Genomic DNA, 22,853 nt, shown 5'->3' on the forward strand with positions numbered 1-22,853 from the left:
CACTTGAAACAAATATAACACTAGTTTTCAACTACACTAAAAAAAAAAAAAAAAAGCCTCAAGTGCTAACTTGGCTGTGAAGTTTTCCTGATGACTCCTAGCAAATATGCTTTCTCCTTTTATGAATCCCCAGATTATTTGTTATATAACTCTGCCATGAGCCTTGCCATGCTCCACCTAACAGAATTTTGCACGAATGGGTTGAAATTTGGGCAAGTGATGGAGAGCCTTCCATAGAAGGAGAATCACAGGCTTAGACTGGAAATTCAGATGCTCATTCCTTTCTTCAAGAAATTATTTGATTAATTTTGGCATTTTAGAGGGATTAATAAATACCCTGTCTTTTATCACCTCAATTCAGAACCAACTGAGAAGTGGACACACAGGAATAAGAAAATGATTGAAATTGTTTATTACTGAGGAGAACTGAATTAAGGAATGCAACTTAGTTACGTGACAGCTAACATCCTTTGCCCCTGAGATAGACACAGGTTTGCCTCTGAGTTGCTGGCACACGTGGACATGGATTGACCTCCCTCTGTGGCAGCGGGGGGGCGGGGGGTGAACCAGGGGGAAGAGCCATCCTTCTGAATGTATTATATGATGATGAAAAACACACGTATCCCAAAGGAAGGCTGACTTCTAAAGAATAGATGGAAGCTTCTGGGCCAGATGTTCCCATTTGGTCTTCCAAGCTGACCAATCAGCATCACTCTCCTTATCTAGGCCAGATGAAGCAATGGAGAGGGTCCAGGAAAATTCCTCCCCTGGGACACACAAGAGGAAAGAGAGAGACCTACTCCCAAGTCCACACACAACAATTAAGTAGCAGCGAAACACACTCCTCTGTTCTTTCTTCTCTTTTGCATTCTAAAATGTTCTTGGTACATGACGTGATGGCAACCTGGCCAACTGAGGGTTATGATGTTATTAAGACCTAATTTTCTTGCCCATAAGGGGTTTATGATTTTTAACAGATAAAATTGAAAAAGACAGATATAACAAATAGAACTAGTTCTTAGAATTTTCCCGAATAATTGTGCGAGTAATCAATTGATTGCCTCTCAGCTTTAAATTTTACACTTCATTTTCTGCTCTGTAACAATATTTCTCCCTTGCCAGTTGAGAGGATGTCAAGCTTTGTCAGAAGAGAGTCCCAGAGGGACAGTGGAGAAGAAAGAATTTTTCTCTTCCCGCAGCAGGGTGCTCCTCGAAGAAGTTTCCTAGAGTAGAGACATTACTACAGCTCTAGGCTCTGGCAGCAGCTGATGGTCAGCAGCACATGGAAGTCCCCTGTGGACATCTTTCCCTAGCATCTCCCTGGAAGGCTTTAGAGCTGAGCACCATCAGCCTGGCAATTCCCTGTGAATGGCTTTCCCCACATGCCCTCAGAAAACAGCTCCTGAGGCACCTGGGAGGCCTAGTCCATTGAGCATCTGCCTTTAGGTTGGGTCATGGTCCCAGGGTCCTGGGATCAAGCTCCACATCAAGCCCCCTGCTCGTTGGGGGACCTGCTTCTCTCTCTCCCTGCTCAAGCTCTATCTCAAAAAATAATCAAAATCTTAAAAAGAAAAGAAAAGAAAGGAAAAGAAAAAGAAAAGGAAAAGAAAAGAAAAGGAAAAAAGAAAAGAAAAGAAAATGGCCTTAGGGGACTTCTCTGCCATCCAGTGAACCTTGACTATGTTCTCAGCAATGAAGTCTGGATCTCTGGTGGGGACCTCTTCCAGATCTGTCTTTCCCTCGGGGTCTGTATCTTGACCCCAGGGACAGCAGTTGCCCTAGTAAAGTGTTCTTTCTCTTTACTCTTTACTAGCCAGTCCCCTGTTTTCTTCAATCCTCTGTTATAGTTAATAATTCTTTATAGTTAAGACTCTATATTAAACTTTGTCTCTTCAAATTACTCTGTGGTTTCTATATCTGGATTAGACCCTGACTGATATAACTATTAAATAGTAATTTGAATAGTATGCTTCAGAGAATGATAATTATGAAGAACATCACCTTTTAATATTTGACAAGCAGGTCATTTTTTCACAATTATTTCTGAATCCTGAGAAAGATAATTGAAAGCAATCTTTTCCATATGTATTATATGTTAAGCCATTTAAGTCTATGAAAATGAAGCATCTCGCTTAATTCTCAAAAGGTTTTGAGTAAGAGATGGAAATATGATTTGATAATGTCACCAATTTTCAAATGCTTCAGTAAAAGAGTTTCTGAAAGATGCTAAATCTATGTCATTAAAACCAGTGACAGGGATTCAATTTTAATCTGCCTGAAAAATTGCCTGAACAGCTAAAAATGGCTTCCCTCAAATGCTTACTCTCACCTTGAGAATCTCTGCATGGTTGTGGCTAAAAACTTCAGCAAAAACAGGACTAGGCAACAGTCATAATGAAGACCCTCCAGAACATCCACATGTTATTAGAAATAAAAAGTCTGATGGGGGCCTGGGTCACCTTCTTGGTGGCTGACCTTTTGTGAAATGTCGTTTCATTCTCAGTAAATTTGGTTCTAAGGAAGCTTAGAATGATCAGGTATGATTTTATGGATATGCCCTCAAACACTATTATAAATTCCAGAAAAAGGATGCATATTTAAAAACATTACTCTTGTTGAGAAACAAAGCCGACCAACACCATAACTTGATGTCATCCTTGTGAATGGTAGCAAGTCCAGAGGTCTGCAGTGTAGCCTTCACCCTAGAACAAACAGGGTGAGGACCTCTGGCTGGTTATTTGAATCTTCCCAGCCTCATTTACATACACATGTAAAGCGAGGGACCAATTGAACACACACTTGTTAGTGTTAAAGCTCTATGACTAAAGTGAAGAACTTCTTCACAGCCTTCCCATTTAGGTTCTCTTCTTTCTACTCCCATTTTCTCATGAATCTTTGAGTCTCTCACAGTTTTCAAACCTGTGACCAACACCACACCCTAAAAGGTCACTAATGGGCTGTTGGCCGAGTGAGTGACCTGACCCTCCTTTCCCCTGGTTCTTCAGATTCCTCTGACTAGAGTAATCCCCTCACTTCCTGTCTGATTCCATGCAGCTTATTATTTGCAGACATGTAACTTCTGCCTCATCATCACTGCTTTCCTTTTTCTTAGTTGACACACCATGTTAATTAGTTTCAGGTTACAACAGTGATTTGAGAATATATCCTTCACTTTCCATGGGCATAGTCCCATCTCCCCAAATCCAAGTCCAGCATCTTTTTTCTTTCATGCTATTGAGCAGATTGCTATCTACATAGAATGAAGTTTATGTAATTTTTTTAAAAAAAAGATTTGAGAGAGTGAGCAAGCACGTGGGGTAGGGGCCAAGAGAGGCGAGAGAAACCCAAGCAGACTCTGCACCGAGCATAGAGCCGGACACAGGGTTCCATCTCAGGACCCTGAGATCACAACCCCAACAAAAACCAAGAGTCAGAAACTTAACCGAGAGTCAGTGTGCCACCCATGTTCCCCTGGCATGTACTTTATATATTGATTGCTACATAACCCTTTTATTAAAGATGAACAAAAACCCCAAACCAAACCAAAACAAAAAACCCTCAAAGCCAATCTTTCTGAGAGGCATTTCCCTAAGAAAAAGTAGAATTAAAAAAAAAAAAAACTGGCAAAAGTTTTTACCAATGATTTATTTTTGCTTTAATTCTGAAAAATTTGAAAAATATAGAACTGAATGTAGGAAAAAGAAACCCTACTCTTCCCTGCTGTTCCCTAAGATGTGAACAGTTCAGGGCACAATCTCAGAATCTTTTTATGGACAGACATTTTTGGTGTATCCTGCAACATGGGAAAAAAAAATACTCAGGTACATTTCAGTGCCAGGAAGCTAAAGACAACAGGCTTACCACCCATTAATCCACACAGACTCCAGGGCAAAGAGGTACGATGTAGTTATTCTTTGTTTCCCAAGCTGTTCCTCACAATGGACCATTCCTCTCCTTCCTTCAGGTGCCCCACCATCCTTCCCAGCCTGAGACAGCCTCTACCGTCCTGAGATAGTCCCAAGGCTCTGAGCCGGCTTCTGGCTTTCTCTTGGAAGGGCCCTGGGAATGAGGTGGAGGTATTTTTAATTCTTCATTAAGAAATAGCTACTGCACACACCTTTCCCTTCTTCTTTATGCATTTCTTGTAGCATAAATTTGAAGTGTCATCCTAAGTTTTTTTCTTGCTTTACCAAAGATCCTCTCTTTACCAAGTAAGAAGGAGGAAGAAAAATAGGAGGTGAAGAGAGGAAAAGCTCTATCATCTATTGTAACACTGAACATACGATTCTGCAATAGTTCGCTATTATGCAATATAGATCCATATGTATAAATTCATACATTTACATACACCTATAGGTAATATGTATAAAAATATTAGCATACGTGAAATTATTCTGAACATATATAGTAAACATATTGTTCTACAGTTTGATTTTTCACTTAATATTTCTGCAGTTATATTTTCCCATGCCAATATACACAGAATGACTTCATTCTTTCTAAAAGCTAGGTGTATAGTATCTTATTCAATCAATTCCCTAATCATGCGTACTTAGCTTATTTTTTACATTTGCTCTTACATGTAATGCTGCAATGTGTTTTCCAGAATAGATATGTATTACTGCACATTTGTGTAAATGTTTTTTAGGGTAAGTATCTAGAGGGAGAGTTGTTGGTCTAAATGATATGCATACTAAAACTTTCAGTTGATACTGCCCACCTGCCTGAAAACATGGTTGTACCAATTCATTCCCTCCTCAGTAGCTTGTGAGAATATTGTCTTATCATGATCTTACCAATTTAGGATATTTTCTTTTCTTTTTAAACTCCTAATTGTTTAAGCTTCAAAAATTGTAGTTATACCAGAACTTGAATTAGGATTTTACTTTTCTAGCTTTCATGGAAGCAAACTGCTATATTTTCTTTTCTTTTCTTTTTTTAAGTTTATTTATTTAAGTGATCTTACTATACCCAATACAGGGCTTGAACTCACAACTCTGAGATCAAGAGCTGCACGCTCTACCAACTGAGCCAGCCAGAAGCCCCTCAGCTATATTTTCATTAAAAACATTAAACATTATAAAAAACATAAAATCATGGAAATGGGGGCACAGGTTAGGTTTCCTTCCACTGCAGGTTGTGACATGGCTCAGCAAAGCCCTGAAGGGCTGTGCGACCATCCAGCCTTGCATGAGTTGGAAATTGTTAAAAACAACAACAACCCAACTTTTGAGTAACTCATTTATCTCACAGCTTATCACTTGCAAGTATTTAAGTGACAGGTTCATACATGTCTGCAATAACATCACTCCACAGATGTTATTATAATGGCAAATGACAGCATTTATTAATAGATGAGTTAAGTGTGGGTATCAGGTAGCAATTTCAAAGCTGAGGACAATTTCTGAAGTTGTATGGCTCCCAGGAAATGTGCCTTAGGTTAAAAAAAAAAAAAGTGCAGAGTGTCACACATGCCACTGCTTGTCTTAAAAACGTGTAGCTGTTTGAATTTGAATTTCTGTCCTCCCCTCCCCCTATTCTGTGCCGAAGCTGTAACCATAGTGCGGCTGCTGGAGATGGGGTCTCTGAGGCTGGGCTGGAGATTAAGTGAGGTCAGAAGGGTGGGGCCCTGTCCTGATACACTAGTGTCTTTCTAAGGGACTCCAGGGAACTCATCTGCTCTCCCTTCCACCCCTCCCTCTGCAGGTGCAATGAGAAAGGCCATGTGAGGACACAGTAAGAAGGAACTGGCAGTCTACAGGGAAAGAGGAAGCAGGAACTCACCAGAAACCAACCCTGCCAGAAACTTGATCTCAGCTTCCAGCCTCCAGAACTGAGAACATTTATTTCTGTTGCTCAAGCCACTCAGCCTGTGGTTTGTTATGGCAGACTAACACAACAACTGTTTTCATAACTATGTTTATATATGCAGACTGTTTCTAGAATTTTCAAGAACAGGGCAGGAACAGCAGGGAGAGAACTGTGTGCCATAGATCCTTGGGTACCTGCTCATTTTTGCATACCTCACTGAGGGTTTCACATGTTTACAAGTTCTGATAGTCTTCCTTTTGAAACAGGGCCTAATTCTCCTCTCCTTGAGTGTGGGCTGGATGTGGGGGAGGTGCTCCTATTGGACAGAATGTGGAGGAAGCCATGGTGCCAGATTGCTGGGGGGAGGTCATGACAGACACATGGCACCCATTTCCAGAGACACAAAGCTGTTCCAGCAGCCCCACAGAAAGGCCCATACACTGAGGAACAGAGACCACCTGCCAGCAGCTCCCTCCCTCACCCCACTCACCAGGATGTCAGCAGGAACAAGCTCCTCCCGCCCTGGTCTAGCCTTCACACAAGGCAGCCTGGGCTGACAGCAAGACTGAGTCCTCATGAGCCAGGACCACCCAACTCAGGTACTCCCAAATTCTTACCAACAAGAACTATGACATAATGGATATTTATTCTTTTGTCACTAAGTGGTGGGGTAATTTCTTAAGGCATAAATACATCGTCTAGGCATTATCCATTAAATGTCCTAAATAATTTCTTCCAGCCATTAAGAAACTCCTAGAGTTGTAAACAGCAGTTAAGGTAACCAAGCTCTTAGCATGACCATGTCCAGGTGGGGCAGGTTTCATGGCAAGGTTTGATGTTGTGTGCATTCAAACATGAAGGCTATTTCCAGTAACATAGCAAGTCCTAGGTCATGCTATAGATTTCCTTGGGAGGCATCCCAAGAAAAAGGGCTGTTCTAGGCACTGGCAGGAGCCAAGATAGAAGGAGGCAGTACAACCAGTCTCCACAGGGGGCCAAGTAGGGTCAGTTTAACTATTTATTCTTTTTTTTTTTTTTTAATGTTCAGTTAGTCAGTGTATAGTACATCATTAGTTTTTGATGTAGTGTTCAATGATTCATTAGTTGCATATAACACCCAGTGCTCATCACAACATGTGTCCTCCTTAATTTCTAAATTTGCTTTTGATGTGGGACATGGAGTCCAGCATCAGCCACCAGTCTGTGGCCCACATTAGCCTCACAATGGCAAGGGCACCCCACATGCCTACCAGGGGAACCCAGTTTTTGGGCCCAAGAATATGCACGGAAGAATATGGCAAGGAAGAAGTCAAACTCTCTCTTCTTACATGACATGATACTTTATATGGAAAACCCAAAAGACTCTACCCCCAAACTATTAGAACTCCTACAGCAATTCAGTAATGTGGTAGGATATAAAAATCAATATACAGAAATCAGTTGCTTTCTTATATACTAACAATGAAAAAATAGAAAGGAAAATTAGAGAATCAATTTCATTTAGTATAGCACAAAGAATGATAAGATACCTGGGAATAAACCTAACCAAAGAGGTAAAGGATCTGTACTCGAAGAACTGCAGAACACTCATGAAAGAAATTGAAGAAGACAGAAAAAGATGGAAGAGCATTCCATGCTCATGGATCAGAAGAATAAACATTGTTAAAATGTCTATACTGCCCAGAGCCATCTATACTTTCAATGCCATCCTGATCAAAATTCCACCAGCATTTTTCAAACAATTCTAAAATCTGTATGGAACCAGAAGAGACCCTGAATTGCAAAAGGAAATGTTGAAAAAGAAAAACAAAACTGGGGGCATCACACTGCCTAATTTCAAGCTTTGCTACAAAGCTGTGATCACCAAGACAGCATGGTACTGGCATAAAAACAGACATAAAGACCAGTGGAACAGAGTAGAGAGCCCAGATACAGACCCTCAACTCTATGGTCAAACAATCTTCAACAAAGCAGGGAAAAATATACAGTGGAAAAAAGACAGTCTCTTCAATAAATGGTGCTGGGAAAATTGGACAGCTATGTGTAGAAGAATGAAACTGGACCATTCTCTTACACCACACACAAAGATAAACTCAAAATGGATAATAAACCTCAATGTGAAGCAGGAATCTATCAAAATCCTAGAGGAGAACACAGGCAGTAACCTCTTCGACATCGGCCATAGCAACTTCTTTCAAGACAGGTCTCCAAAGGCAAAGGAAACCAAAGCTAAAATGAACTTCTGGGACTTCATCAAGATCAAAAGCTTCTGCATGAGTCATTTTTATAAGTTCACATACTTGTCCCTAGCTCTCTCCTCACAACTGTCTTCTAGAAAATCTATGGTTCCTAAGCTTGAGGACAGACTGTAGACTTAGTCTTTTGTAAGCCAAGTGTTCTTTCTGGAACCTGACTCAATGAAGATAAAAGAGACACTAGGTATCAGAGGCAGCTGGAAATCCAGGATAGTTATAAAACTTAATATTAGGGGCTGCCTGAGTGGCTCAGTGGGTTAAGCCTCTGCCTTCAGCTCAGGTCATGATCTCAGGGTCCTGGGATTGAGTCATGCATCGGGCTCTCTGCTAGGCAGGGAACCTGCTTCCTCCTCCCTCTCTCTCTCTTTCTCTCTCTCTGCTTGCCTCTCTGCCTACTTGTGATCTCTGTCAAATAAATAAAATCTTTAAAAAAAAACCTTAATATTAGAAAAATTTACATTTGTACATTATGCAGTTAGAAACATGATACATTTAATGCATCCTGCATAATCATTTTTCTAAAGTTTACATATATTCTCATTTGGCCAGAAAGCTATTTTCAGTCCGAAATATTTGGAGTGCCAATAGGTTAACCATTTATTAAATTAATAATTAATAGTATTGTAATGATTGTCATTTCAATTACTTAGGTACAGAAACCAAAATTGTCCTTTCTGAAATAAAAATGGGGCATAGTATAGGTTGCTCAGCCTACAAAGTCACTGCATAATTAATTTTTTTCATATATTCTGGAATACTATTTTGTAAATAGTATTTTGCCTGGAATATTGAAATTCTTAAGGAGAAACTTTTTGTTTTCATTCTACATTAATTTACCTTATCCTTTTGTTATTTTTAAACAGTTTTCATTTCATTATGTCATGTTAGTCACCATACAGTACATCATTAACTTTTTTTTCATTGTTTGTGTATAACACCCAGTGCTCCATGCAATACATGCCCTTCTTCATACCCATCACTGGGCCAACCCATTCCCCCATGAAATCCTGATTGTTTCCCATAGTCCATAGTTTCTCATGGTTCTTCTCCTCTGATTCCCGCCCCTTCATTTTTCCCTTTCTTTCTCCTAATGTCCGCCATGCTATTCTTATGTTCCACACATAAGTGAAACCACATAATTGTCTTTCTCTGCTTGACTTATTTTACTTAGTGTAATCCCCTCCAGTTCCATACCTGTTGATGCAAATGGTAGGTATTCATACTTTGATAGCTGTTTTAAAAAGCTCTGTGATACAATTTGAAATTCTGATGATTACCTGAACAAATCTAAGGATAGGAACAGCAAAATAAGAACATAAAGAAAGTGGAAGAGCTTTAGGCACAATAGTATATAATGATATTTGGAATAGAGTTATTCTTTGGTTGGAAACAGCCATAATCTCCATGGTTATCTCATTGAAAAATGGCAACTATCTCTTACAGAAACACTGAGATATCTTACTGAAGCTCAACATACGGTTTTAACTCTTCCTGTATCTTTTATCTTTCTCAATTTGCTACCACCCTTCATTCTCAGTTCCTCTAGTCCAGACCTGGTGTCAGATCTCACCAACTGTATTATTCAGAATCTTTCCTGTTCACCCCACTTTTCCCCCTTTCTGATTGACTTCAAATTCATGGCCAGCCTCATCTAATCTCAGAAATACCTTCTCAGCTTTTCCCTTGTCTCTCAATTTGCCTCTTTCCAGCCCTCTCCAAAGCCAACAGATTTGGTGTGTTCTAAATTCTAAAGTGCTAATTGATCATCTACCCTCTTACTGAAAAATTCTTCTGTGGCTCCCCAAGGATCTCAATATAAAATCCAAACTTTTCTGCAAGACAAATAAAGCACATTTCTGGGAGCTGTAGGATGGAACACCATACTCTGGGTACCTAGGAAGAATATCGTCCACCTGTACATCCAGTAATAAGGCAGGCAGACCTTGGTATGGGCTGAAGAACCAGTAGAATCAGTAAGTTTTAAATCTCTTTGTCTTGCCTAATGCTCTAGCTAGAACTTTTGGTACTGTATCCAGTAAGGGTTGTCAGAGTAAACACTCTTGTCCTGTTCATGATCTTAGAGAAAAAGCTTTCAGTTTTTACTGTTGCAGGTGAAATGATCTATATAGAAGATGCTACAGACTCAACCAAAAAAGGTGTTGAAACAACAAGTTCAGTGAGGTTGCAGAGTATAAAATCAACGTATGGAAATCAGTTGTCTTTCTATACAGTAACAACAAAACATCTAAAAAAGAAAAGAGAAAACTGACTCATTTACAATAGCATCAAAACAGTAAACATTTAGGAACATTACCAAGGAAGTGAACGATCTATACAATAAAAGCCACAAGACCTGATGAAGAAAACAAGGATGACACAAAAATAAAAAGGTATCTCATGTTCATGAATTTGAAGAATACTGTTATACTACCTAAAGCCATCTATGGATTCAACATAATCCCTATGAGAATTCCAATGACATTATTCACAGAAAAGAAAAAAACAATCCTAAAATGTGTATGGAACCACAAAAGACCCCTAATAGTCAAGGTAATCATGAGGGGGAAAAATAACAAAGTCAGAGGTGTCTCATTTCCTGGCTTTAAGCTATGCTACAAAGCTTTATTAATTAAATTTTATTTAATCAATTTAGTTTTTATTAATTTAATAATCTAATTTAATGTTTTATTAATTAAAATTCATTTTATGGTACTAGCATAAAAATAGATACACAGACCAATGGAACAGAATACAGAAATATTTGCCAACTTATATTTGACAAGGGAGCCAAAAACACTCAATGGGTAGAGAGTAGTCTCTTCTGCAAATAGCTAGGAAAACTAGATAACTATATGTAGAAAAACACAACTGGACCTCTCTCTTACATCACTCACAAAGATTAACTCAAAATGAATTAAAGATGAAATGTTAAGACCAGATACCCTAAAACTCCCAGAAAAAAAACATAGGGAAGAATTTCTTTGAGATTGGTCTTGGCAATAAATATTTACATGTAACATCAAAAGCACAAGCAACAGAAGCAGAAATCAACAAATGTGACCATATCAAACTAAAAAGCTTCTGCACAGAAAAAGAAACAACCAAAAAACAAAATAGGCAACCTATGGAATGGGAAAAAATATTTGCAACCATCTATCAGATAAAGCATTAATGTTGAAGATGCATAAAGAATTCAGAGTTTGATAACAAAAATCAACAATATTATTTTTAAAAAATGGGCAAAGGAACTAAATAGACATTTTTCTAAAGAACTCATCCAAGTGGCCAAGAGGTACATAAAAAGATACTCGATATCATTAATGACCAGATATGCAAATGAAGCCCACCATGAGCTATTACCTCACACCTGTAAGAATGGCTATCACCAAGATGATAAAAGGTATTAGGTAGGAGTGAGGATGTGGAGAAAAGGGAAGCACTGGGCACTGTTGCTGGGACTATGAACTGGTGCAGCCACTATGAAAAACAGTATGGGAGGTTCTCAGAAAATTAAATATAGAACTACCATATGATCCATCAATTCCACTTCTGGGCTTATATCCACAGGAAATGAAAATAGGATCTTGAAGAAATATCTATAGTCCCATGTTCCTTGTAGCATATACACAACAGTCAAGATATGGAAACAACTTAAATGTCTGTCAATGGGTGAATGGATAAAAATGATGCAGGACATATGTATCTATATATAGACAAATATTTCAGTCATGAGAAAGAAGAAAGTCCTGGCATTTATGACAACATGGGTGGACCTTGAGGGCATTATGCTAAGTGACATCAGTAAGAAAAAGATATACTGTATTGTATCACTTACATGTGAAATCTAAGAAAGTTAAACTCATTAAAACAGAATGGAAATGGTGGTTATTAGGGGGCAAGGGGGTGGGAGAATCAGGGAGATTTTGGTAAGTGTACAAACTTGCAGTGAGTAGGTAAGTCCCGGTTATCTAATGCCCAACATAATGATTATGGTCAGTACCACTGTATTATAAACTTTAAAGTTTCTAAGAGACCAGATCTTAATTGATCCTACCACAGAAATGATATTATGTGACATAATAAAGGTGTTAGCTGATGCTACAGTGATAATCATGTTACAATATATAAAGATGTCAAATGAACACATTGTAAGACTTAAACTTACACAATGTTATATGTCAATTCTATCTCAAAAATAAATTAAAAAAAAAGCAGCATCAACAACAGAAAAAGGACATTTTCTCTCAAGACTAATCGTGACCTGGGGAGGAGGAAGACAGGGATTTTTTCCTCAATTTTTGTTTTGCCCTAACACTAACAAATAATATTCATAAGAGATTAAAAAGGTTCAGAAATCTATGTTATAGACAGTAAATATGAACCAAAATAGATTTTCTTCAGAATTTTTGCAGGCTTTGTTCTATTGTTATTTAGTTTCCATTTTTTTGCTTGTTGAGAAGTCTGAGATCATTTTGATTTCCGATCCTTTGTTGAATAGTGAGGATGATGATGTTTAAAAGCAAAGGATGAAGATTTCTGAAGGTAATTTACAAAGAGTTTCAAGCTTGTATTGAACAATGGTAGTATTAAGTGATCCCTTTGAAAGAAAGTGGGTTTCAAAGTGATTCCTTTGAAAGAAACACTCAGTGGAGTGTTGGATGGATAAACCATAATTCAGTGTATTTCCTCCTCTCCCTTCAACATCCTTAGGCCCACTGATGATTTCCTGAGCTACAATAACAAGAAAATATGAAGAAGGAGGTTTGGAGCCATCCTGTGACATTTATCAGAAGCTTGAAAAAAACAGAATTTGTGAACTAAGACCTACAAATGTATTTCTGATTTTTTTACAAATGTACTTTTTTATCATCTCCTGCATATATCATTACATTTTTCAAGCCTAGATCAAATGCTACATATTTGCTTATTTTTCAGATAGCACCTACTAAGTACCGAAGAATCTTCCTGATACAGATGATCCAACAGAAAATAGGATATAAGTACTCTCCATCCTCACAGAACTTCCTTTATCTGAATTTCTCCAATGGCACCATTATTACATGTTTGTCATTTGTGAACATTTCAATCCACTAGATGGTGACTTGTTTGATGCTAGCTTCATTTTACCATTTCTTGTTCTTTCCCTATGGCACTTATCTCAGTGCTTAGCAGTTATAAATGGTCAATCAGTGCATGTTGAATCAATGAATGAATGGCTTCCCAGCATGCTTTGTTAGAGTAATCCAACTATCTTCTCTCCTACTAAATTGGTAGAGACAAACTTAATAATTATGTCCTGGCGTCATATTAAGAAGTTGGCACTAAAGAAACCATTAAAATGGAATGACATTACAAAATTAGCATTAAAATTCTTTCCTTGGAATTCTAGAATATACTTTATGGCTTAATATTAGTGAATTGTGTTAGTGCAAAAAGGTTATAAATGCAGAATAATGTATTTATCCAAAAGGTTTAATATCTATTTAGAATACATTATCACGACCAGGTAAGAATATCATTTTAGAATATTGCTGTAGAGAAAGTTCTTAAAATGCTCTAAATTTATCTTTATAATTGATGATGTCTAGATGAGGGAAAGCTTTAAAATCATGTCCTACTTTGATCTATTTCACAAAGTGTTTTTCATCTTTTGTGGTAACAAAGTGTAAAGGTAAGCATTTTGAAGAATTGAAAGTTATGTCCTCACACTTAGGGCACTAAGGAAAATTACAGAAAATCTGCTGATACTGGGCCTTACCAGGTACATTCTCTTCCATGAAGTTATTAAAGAAGTTTATTCGCCTTTCTTTAGCCTTCTTTTGTTCAATATATCTTACCCAGTAACTGTATTTTCATCTTTTGTATCCAAAACTATATTATTTTGGGATAAGATATTTTAGTTAATGTATCAGGAGTGAGATCTTGAAAATAAACTTTCAGTCACCCAGCAGGTCCCCTCATTGGTTTCCCATAGTGGGTATTTAATTGAACTCTTAAGCTGAACTCAAATGTTATGAAATTTCTAAGGGATGGGGCCAAGAGAAGAGACACTGTTGCAGCTTCATGATTTCCTAGAATTTGGAGTAGTATCAGTCTGTTATCTATGTTAAAGACACACTGCTCCTCACATGCTTAACTACCTCACTCTTTCTTCTTGGATTTGAGGTGTTCATATTAGAACAAGACAATTACCAGGTCACAGATACCACTTAGCTGCCAATTTGCCAGACTCTTACCTAAGGGGAAAGCTGAGGCTGTTGGAGCTGGAAAAGGCTTTATTTGATTTTTCCATTAGGAAATGCACCAATTACAGAAAGACTTAGAAAATTCCTCCATATCACCTGATATAGTCTGCCACCAGATATGCCAGTCCTGGTAAACCCTCTGTTTCTCAGGATTCATTCATGATTTTGCCCACCATTTTATTAAGGGTTCCTGCAAATTCAGGAAAGCTGAAATTGGACTTTGATAAACCATGGCTGTCCTTTTCTGAGAGCTTCATCTAATAAACAGTTCCCTCTCCTTTTCCTATAGGTTTGAACTTGCTACTCAGCTTCCTAAAACAAAACAATCTAAAAGCTATGCTGTATTTGCTGCTTGTAAACAGGCATGGGCTTCTTTTGGTTTTTAATGGAAGACCAAAGCAGAAAAAAAAGAAGCTCCCTGAAAAGAACTGTGAAGGGTCTGAGATTTTACCCTACTTGCAAGCTAACAAGTTAGCCTGATCCAATTTCACCAATGCTAGCAGAAGACAGGAGACTCTTGAATCAGAGACAAAGGACAGTTTATTACTCACAATAGCAGTAGCCATTAGCTATCAGCATTTTCCTCAGTTGGTTTTAAGAGATTCAATTCTATCAAGAGATGCAAAGAGGAGCAAATGGCAGAAACCCATATAGTAGGTTGTGTTATAGGAGAAGAACAGTGAGATTAAGAGACCTGCATCTTTATTAACAGTAAGCATGTCTGAAATTTGTTTCAGGGGGAAGCACTATTTTTATATTCTAAGGCTTTATGCTGTTGAAATATCCTCAAATAGATAAGTCTAGAATATAGAACAATGATTATTTTTCTGGCACAATATGCAGAAACATAACTGAACTACAGAGGACTTTCGATATTCCTATAGCTGACATGCTGATCTAAATGTTCCTCCTTCCCTCCTCTTCTCTTTTCCCTGCTAATTTCATCACATTCTTAATTCATAGATTCAAAATCTTCTCTTACCTTTCTGACAAGAGATTTCCTTCTTCCTATAAGTTTTTGTTTCCTCAAAGTTAGCTTTTTTTTTTCATGTATTATTTTGTGCTATCTATGGTCTTTATCCTCCATGCTGGGAACTCTCCTTGGCTGCATACTTATATTAAGAAGAGGAGAATAAATAGTGTACTGAAAGCTTTGAACACATGGGTAGCACTTGTTGACTGGGTTTAACTGGTAGGTGATTTCATTGAGCCATCTAGAAGGAACACCTGAAGTCAATTTCTTCCAACCTTCTGCTTAGATGATAAAGAACTGGCTTTCAGGATTTTGGGAATCCAATGGTGGAAGCATCATGGGATTCTTAGCATTTATGTATACCATAACAGTCTCCTTGTTTAAGTGAAGTACTTCTCAAATCACACTTCTCTAATGCCAAATAAGATTGAGGATGCTTCCTTGTATTTCATGGCAGTGGGTTCATATTTTTTTGCCCATTTTCCTATCACATTGTTTGCCTTTTTCTTTTTAGAAGTATGTGCTCTTGTTTCTAATCTTACGCCATTTGCATGTGTGATGAGTATTTCCCCCCAGATTATAGGTTTTCTTGTCCTTGCCAAGTTTCTGCCTCTGTTGAGAATTTTCTTCAATTTATAGCCTTTCCTGACTCCTAGCTTTTTGTCATGTGTTCTTTGTTCCAATACTCCACCAGTGTGAGTCAAAACCTAGTCCTCAGCATTATCCCTATCCCCTCTGCTTTTCCTAGGTTCTGTGTTCCTGGAGTCAACATGGTGTCCTTCCTTTTTGGTTCCCGTTTCCAGGGGATTTTTAAAAACTGTGTTCCGCGTTTTTCCAGGGATTTAAAAAAACTACTTTATCCATTTTTTTTTCATTTTTTTGGATGTTTTATAGTCAGAGTGCAAAGTAATCCCTACTCTATCTTGTTGTCAGAAATATAGGTCTGTACTGAATTTATTTTTATTTTTCTAAACATTCTACCCATGTTGGTTGGATTTTTATAGAAATATATTTTTTGGTAGCCAGGATTTTGAAATATAGAATTGAGTTTCTGCACTAGGTTTTATAGAATTTTTAAAATTTGTAGACAGAGGAATGCATTAACTATTTTTATGCCTAATTCTAAGAGAATCTACACATCTTTTTAGTATGGTTGAGTTCATTAAACCTAGATCTTTAATGTTTTAGTTATTGGGTAATCTTGATAAAGGTGGTCAGTAAAATTAGTTCTAAGCAAACATACTTTTTTTTGCAATAATATTCTATCCAGTGTTTTCTATGACAAATGTTCTTAGCCTGGTGGTTATAAATTGACTGTCATTGAAAATATTAAAACAAACCTTTTCATATTGTGGAGAAGCACTTTCCTTTTCCAAGAAAACAGCCTAAGACAGAAACTCAAATTTTGCTTAGTGTTTATGGCAATTGGTATGTACAGGTTTCTAACCCTTTCCTTACCTAACAAGATGCAATAACAGCCTGGTATGTCTTCTCAAAGCCCTATGTCACATTTTTCATTTTTTCAAAAGATTCCCCATTAAAGCTCCTTGCACAGTGGTTTTATTTTCTATCCATGACTGATTTAAAGAATTTTAGGCTTAGAGTTACATATTTCTATAAGAGAAATAGGGACATTAAACATTTTTTTAAAGGAACTCCTTTCTGACAGAAGAAGCCCAAACAAGTTAAGGCAACTCGAAGTAAAACCGTTAAGGTAGAAATAAGCCTGAATGATAAAAGCTCTGAAAAATTACAAGATCAATATAGTCATTTATACATATCTTACCTCCATTGCTTTTAGACATTCATCTCAGTGAGTTACTAAAAGCAAAGGAGAATGCCATCATAATTCCCAAATCTTATTTATATTAGTTACATTTGACAAGTAGGATGGCATTTTCATATCATAAATAATTTTTCTCTAAAACTGGAGAAATTTACCCCCAACAATGGTCCCCAAGTTCCTTCAGTTGTCTACAAATGATCTACTGCATAAGGGCACACATACATTTAGTGTGTTCTTCCACAGCTATATACTTAACACAGTGCTTGGTGCAAATCATGGAAATTAACAGCAGTGGGCTGAAGGATAGAAAAGACATACTCTTTTGTGATTCAAAAATCCTCATCCTGTAAAGAAGATGTGGTATATACATATATATATACAATAGACTATTACTCAGCCACAAAAAAGAAGGGAATCTTGCTATTTGTAACAATATGAATATACCTAGAGAGTATAATGCTAAATGAAGTCATTCAGCCATAGAAAGACAACTAGGATAGGATTTCAGTCATGGAATTTAAGATAAAAAATGAATAAAGAAAAAAAAAAGATAAAAACCACCAGTTAAATACAGAGAACAAATTAGGGGTTGCCAGAGGGGAGATGGGTGAGGGGATAAGGGGATTAAGAATACACTTTTCTTGATGCGCATTGAGAATGAATGGAATTGTTAAGTGATTATATTGTGCATCTGAAACTAGTGTAACACCGTATGTTAATTACACTTCAATAAAAAATTGTGTCCCACTGAGGCAATGATAGAAACAAATGAAATAAAATAGACTAGTGGGTGGTTCTTAAATATTACTGTGCAGAGAAGTCATCCACCACGTGTGCAATGCAGATCCCTGGGCCCCTGCCACCAGAGATTCAGTACATTTGGTTGAAAGTCTTGGAATATGCAGTTTTGAAAATGCTCCAGGTAATTCATTTTGAGGAAGACGACAGTCGGAGCTTATAACCAGGTACTCAGTAAAGGTTATGTCAGGCCAAATATCTGCCAGGGAAGATTTCAAGGAAGAGGTGAGGTGGCTCCTGAAACATGATGTGGTTTTTATGTCTGGAAAGGAGAGAGGAGTCTTTCACGTGAAAAAGGTCACGAGGCGGGGCCTGCAGGTGAGGATGGGAAGGGATCAGAGGAGAGACTGTTGTGAGGCACAGTGGCCTGGGTGGGATGTACTGAGAAGACTGGAAAGGTCAATGTTCAATAAATACTTGTTGGATCTAACTCTTGGATTCTACGTAAAAATTCTGGCTACCACAAAGAGATAAGATTTGAGGAAGGAAAGCAATTAGGCCCTAATAACCTCAGTGCTGATAGCTTCATCATCTGCAGGTTCAAAGGACTAAGCGAACTTTTTTCTTCTCCATCCCAGTCTCTATTAAAAACCATAATCTCTCTCCTTGTCCCTGTGCCTTGTTTATGGAAGTGTGTACTTCTTCTATTGCTGTAACTTGTGGGTTCATTTAGACTTATTAGACTCTTAGATTATTAGTCTTACCAGATTCCAGATTTTTGAGGGAAGGTCCTTAACATATTCATATTTCTGTTTTTTTCCCCAGTACTGGATTATATAATGCCATGCACACAAGCGGTGTTCAAAATATCTGTTTAAAGAATCAGTTGATGATGATGTCACTATATTGATGAGTATAATGTTATGTGCCAGACTTTGCATATAGGTACTTTGTATACAACACTGCACTTAGTTTTTGTAAATCAAGTAAATCAAATACAAGTGAGACATTGTCATTCACATGTTGCAGGAAAGGACACTGAGGCTTGGAAAATCAAGCATATGTCCATTTTCACATAGCTACTGGAGGACAGAGGTAGAAATAGATGTAGGACTAAAATTTATGACTCAAAAGATGTACTCCATCACTGCTGGATAGAACAAGAACGTAAGAGTGAATGTATGGAGAGTGTAAGAATAAGTAATTAATCATAAGTGGGAGAATAAATGAGATTTTAATCACATATGATGTGCAATCTGTTTATTCTAGAAGTGGAAGGAAAGTAAGCAAGGGATACTACAGTTCTGAGCTCTGTGGGAGAGGGTAGCGTCTTTTGGCAAGGGGAGCATAGACTCTACAGTTAGAAGCTTGAGTGCAGGTTGGGGCCTGCTGGACGTTTTATACCTGAGTTGATAGGGAGGGGGACCCAACTGTTGACAAACAGTATTGTGGGACAAGGTAAAAAGAGGGGGAAAACAATACAAAACCAAGTCCTTGATTAAGAGTTGGTCTAGGGTAATAAGCCCCCAAAAGACTGGAGACAAAAACCAAAAAACAACAACAACAAATAACAAAAAAAACCCTCAAACCAAAACAAAACCCACCAATGCTCAGGTTCCATGTCCAGGTCCCATCTGCTGAAATTCTGATTATATCAATCTTGGGTGAATCCCCAACATTGTTAAATGTTACATTTAAATATGCAGCCAGGGTTAGAAATCACTGTCCTAGGATTTTTTTTTTTTAATATTTACTTATTTGACAGGCAGAGATCACAAGTAGGCAGAGAGGCAGGCAGAGAAAGGGGGAAGCAGGCTCCCCTCAGAGCAGAGAGCCTGATGTGGGGCTCGATCCCAGAACCCTGAGATCATGACCTGAGTCGAAGGTAGAGGCTTTGACCCACTGAGCCACCCAGGTGCCCCACTGTCCTAGGATTTTATTTCATTTCCTAAACACTAGGGTTTGATGTCACTGATTTTATAGTTCTACCTTCCACAGTTGGCCTTCACAGTAAGAAATTATCACTCTGAGGTTACTGGTCTCCTACTATTGAATAAACAATATGATTACCACCAAGGAACTGCTTTGTTCTCATTAGATGGGAGCCATCTTCTTCTGAGCAAGTCCTGCATCCTAAGTGGTTTTGCTTCTGGGGCCAAAGTATGCAGTCACTGTCATCAGACCAGCTTAACAAAATTAATGAAAATATGATTAAGCAAGTTTCCCTCAGCTGTGCCACTGGAAGCATACTTATAATTTTTTAAGATAATAAAGGGAAGATAACAATTAAGAAAATGATTTGTTAAATAGCAGTTTTGCTTTTTCAATTAAACTCAAATTATATCTCTAATGAAGTGGATCATTAGTGATGATTTCAAATTTTAAATCAATACTTGAGGGACACAGCATGGGCTTTTACGTTGGAGATCTATCTGACTTTACAGTGGTAGATGGATAACTTTGGGAAGGACAGGTGACTTGTAGAAGCCTGAGTTTCCTTATTTATAAGACGAGGATCATCAGGGCAATGGTGTGCTGGTAAATGCATAATAATGGGCTCCAGGGAAGGAAGGCTGATTTGTGCCATTTGCCAATTTCTAATGTGTAAATACTCCTATCATGGTTTCAAGTTACCAGTGGAACTGGTTCACAAATTTCCTGGATATTTGACAATGGGCTCTCATGAATAACACTGAGATATTATAACGATAAAATAACACTAAGCTATTTTATCTTGAAGAAGATAAAATGAGGTCATATGTAAAATACCTACCTTAGTGCTTGGCCCCGACTTTCTCAATATATAGTGTTTCCTAGTTTTAAAGCTTACGAAAATTTCAAATATTACTGTATTGAAGATATAATAATTGCTAGCCATTGGAAAAACAAGATTATTTTACCTATGGCCAAAAAATGTAATATCATTTTGTTAACCTAACCTAACCTAACCCAACCTAACACAATTTGGAAATACATTTATGTCCTTCCAAGCTGTGTTAGTCCTTGACTCGCTAGGTCTCTCTCATTAGGAGTCCTGGAAAAAGCTACATTTGCATATTTGAGAACTATTAGATCTGTATGAAGATTTGACTTCCATGTATTTATTAAGCTCATTTTGAGCGTTCAGCACTGTGCTACATATATATATATATATATTATATATTATATATATATTATTATATATTTTATATATTATATATTATATATAATATATATATAATTATATATATATTATATATAATATATATTATATAAAATATATATATTTTAGCATATATATATGCTAAAACTCAATATATATAAAATATTGGATTCTGTCAGTTACTTCTTTGAAAGGCAAGATTTGAGGATTTTAGAGTCTTCTATTGTCTTTAACATCTTCCCACTCTTCTCGATGACCCTCTCTCCATTCTTGGAAGATAGGGCCTTGTCTCCTCCCTACTTTCCATAACAGTCACTCCTTCTAAGTCTTGTTTCCCATTCAGGGACACCACTAGAAAATAATGGTCATATCTGAGCCGAGAGGATGAGGATGAGGATGGGAGAGCTTATGGGAAGCCAGATGATGGCCAGTATCCCAGATAAGGCCAAAGTTGTATATTATCCCGAGTTTGGCAAAGTAACGGCACCAGTGAAGGTCATTCCAAGCTCTTCCCTATCAAGGTGCCCAAGTTCCTCCCTATTTCCTGAGTCCTAAGCACAGGGTGGCATAGTCATCCCCTTTACTTTCTTCCTTGTGTTGGTCTCTTACTTTGGGTTTATATTTTATGTGTTTTTAACACATAATCTGCATCAGTTGTGACTGTTATCAAGGCCTGAATAGCCTGCGTGATCTAGACCCTGTCTGTGGCTCCAATAATGACACTAACTTGCATTTATTAAGTGCTCACTATAAACCAGGCATTGCTCGGATTCAACTCACTTAGGTGATTCTGAAAATAAACCTGTGTGGTATTAATTCTGCTTTCCAGATGAGGAAACTGAGGCCTTGCTTTAAATCCCTTGTTTGTGGTCTAATAAGTTCCAAGTGGCAGGAGTGGGATTTAAACAATGGTGAGCTGGTGGGGGGCTTCTTTCTTAAAGGATATGCTGTAGGGTCAGGCAGAGTTCTGAGCAAGGCCAGACCTGCCATCTAAAGGGGACAGGGAGTGTAGTCCTCCCATGGGGAGGGGTGTCAGGGAAGGGTCAGGGACAGGCAGAGGAGGACCTGTTTATGTCACAGGACAGAAGGCAGAGTACAACAGTGAACCAAAACCTGTGCAGTTGTCTCTCCACTGTTACCCATTTCAAAATTGACTTTTTAGCTGAAACACACACAGAGAAAATGCTCAAGTCCTAAGTGCCCAGCTTGATGAACTTTCTCAATAGAAACTGATTCATGTAGCCTGGCCCCACCCAGATTTAAAAAAAAAAAAAATGGTGAGCCTGGTGGTGGGTATTGTGGAGGACATGTATTGCATGGAGCACTGGGTGGGGTGCCTAAATAATGAATCTTGGAACACTGAAAAAATAAAATAAAATTTTAAAAAATGGTTGATAACCAGTACCCCATTAGCCCCCTTAAACTCCTTTTCATTCATCTTCCTTAAAGGTGGCTCTCAATCTGACGTTTCTCATTAGAGTTTCTTCTGGTTTTCAACTTGACATATATGATTTAGAATCATATACATTGATTCTTCCTGGTCTGCCTTACATTTCTCAGCGCTTTGTTTCTGAGATTCATCCTTGTTGTTTATACAGCACTAGTGAATTTGTTCCCATTACTGTGTGTACTACGCTATGCTTAAACATATCCTGATTTACTTGGTGGCTCTATTGCGTTTTGGACTGCTATGAATTGTGCTAAGAACTTTCCTGTACATATATTTGGTGCCCACATTCATGCCATTGGCTGTATTCAGAGCAGTGGAAATGCTGGGCCATCTGATACACAGAGGTCCAGCTTCAGTAGATAATGCCAGCAATTTTCAAAAGTGGCTCAACCGAATTATACTTCCACCAGCACTAGACAAAGAGTCCCAGGTGGAGCACGGTGGCTTTAATTC

This window comes from Neovison vison, chromosome 4, assembly GCF_020171115.1.
Source record: "Neovison vison isolate M4711 chromosome 4, ASM_NN_V1, whole genome shotgun sequence".
NCBI lineage: Eukaryota > Metazoa > Chordata > Mammalia > Carnivora > Mustelidae > Neogale > Neogale vison.